The sequence below is a fragment of the Alligator sinensis genome, unplaced genomic scaffold (genome assembly GCF_000455745.1).
Source record: "Alligator sinensis unplaced genomic scaffold, ASM45574v1 scaffold137_1, whole genome shotgun sequence".
NCBI lineage: Eukaryota > Metazoa > Chordata > Crocodylia > Alligatoridae > Alligator > Alligator sinensis.
In genome coordinates this window covers 403,306-405,328 of record NW_005842545.1, presented here as the reverse complement: position 1 = coordinate 405,328, position 2,023 = coordinate 403,306, and the positions used below count along the sequence as shown (strand labels likewise).

The 2,023-nt window shown below is 52.8% G+C and overlaps 1 protein-coding gene across 1 annotated transcript in view; it reads right to left on the bottom strand.

The window, feature by feature from the left end:
- HUWE1 (HECT, UBA and WWE domain containing 1, E3 ubiquitin protein ligase) overlaps window positions 1-2,023 on the bottom strand; it is an 82,616-nt gene that overhangs the window by 2,308 nt on the left and 78,285 nt on the right.

The following is a 2,023-nucleotide window of genomic DNA, read 5'->3' as shown; positions in this document are numbered from 1 at the left end:
CTAAATCCCCCAGACCCATTCTCCTCCCAGACAACCCAGGTGTCTATGGCTCCCTGCTCCAGATGCCACTCCCCTCCCAGGGAAGCCCCCACCCTGCTCTAACCCCAAGTCCAGGATTCCCATGTCCCTTGCTCTGACACCCCAGCTTCCACACCCTTCCCAGAGAACTCAAGCATCCAGACTCCCAGTCCCTACCACTATTCTAACCCACCAGACCCAGCTGCCTCCTAAAGCTATGAAAGAACCCAGCCATCAGGGGTCTTTGTTGCTACAGTTCTTAGTAGATCTTATACAAACCCCACTCCCTAGGAAGCACATTAGTCCCATCCCTGGGATGCCCCACCTGCAGGAAGTTGCACCTACATACATATCCTGACCTTGCCCCCTGACCCAGCATGCCCGCTGTCCACAGACAGTGTCCTCCTAACATCTCCCAGTCACCCCATCCTAGGAAGTCCCACCCCTAGGTGTCTCCTGCCACCCAACCCAGGAAGTCCTGCCCCTCAAGGCATACAGGCATCTCCCACTTCCTCCTATCCCAGGAAGCCCTACCCCAAAGTCAAGCCTCATCCCCGCTGAGGCAGGAAGTCCTGCCCTCAGACCATTTCCACTCCATCCCATTCCAGGAAGTCCCACCCACAAAGCAGGAAGACATCCATCACAAGGGAGTGATCCTTAGGGTTCAAAAGGAGTCTATCCCATTACATAGGAAAGGGAGGTAAGGGGGCAAAAAAGCCCCCTTGGCTGAACAGGAAACTCCAGGAGAGTCTGGGGGCAAAGAAAGAGATGTATAGGCAATGGAAGCAGCCACCGAGGAGGGGAGGAATATATCTTCCTAGCGCGCTATTGCAGGGAATCAGGTAGACAGGCCAAGGCGGTGCTTGAGCTCAGACTGGCTTCAATAATCAAGGACAATAAAAAGTCCTTCTTCAGGTACATAGTGGGCAAAAGGAAAGGTCAGAGCAACATGGGGCCACTGCAGGACAAATCAGGACAGTTGGCAGTTGACGCGGGGAAAAAAGCAGAGCTCTTCAATGAGTTCTTCGCTTCAGTATTTCTATGTACTGACCAAGCCAATTCTCCCACCTCGATCATTGACAGATGTCCACATGGCACCAGTCCACCTATGGTTAGTTTTGAAATAGTTAAGGAGCTCCTGGAGGAGCTGGATGGGTACAAGTCAGCAGGCCTGGATGACCTCCATCCACGGCTGCTGAAAGAATTGGCCAGTGTCATAGCTGAGCCGCTGGCACAGCTATTCAAGCACTCGTGGTGCTCCAGCCAGATCCCTGAGGACTGTAGAAGGGCCAATGTGGTGCCCACTTTCAAGAAAGGGAGAAGGGATGATTCGGGTAACTTTAGACCAGTCAGTCTTACCTCTATTCCTGGGAAAATGCTAGAGAAAATAAACAAGCAACACATTTGTGCAGGCCCAGCAGGGGAAACGATGCTGAGGCAAAACCAGCACGGGTTTGTCACAGGTAGATCCTGCCTGACAAACCTTGTAGCCTTCTATACCCAGGTCACACACTGCCTGGCCAAGGGAGCCGAGGCTGATGTCATCTTCCTGGACTTCAGGAAGGCCTTCAACAGAGTTTCACACCCTATCCTCATTGGAAAGACTGTGGAGTGGACAGGTGAGTGGCCAACTGGTTTAGGGACCGCACCCAGAGAGTGGTGGTGGATGGTTCTTTCTCGGCCTGGAGGGAGGTGGGCAGTGGGGTCCCACAGGGTTCAGTCCTTGGACCGATATTATTCAATATCTTCATCAGCGATTTGGACGAGGGTGTGGAGAGCACCCTCTCCAAGTTCACTGATGATACCAAGTTATGGGGCAAAGTTAGTACACCGGAGGGCAGGGAGCAGATTCAGGCTGACCTGGACAGGTTGGATCAATGGGCAGAGAGAAATAGGATGCAATTTAATAAAGATAAATGTAAGGTAAGGTACTCCACCTGGGAAGGAGGAACCCCAGCACACCTATAGGTTGGGGAGTGTCCTTCTCAGCAGCTCGGAGGCAGAG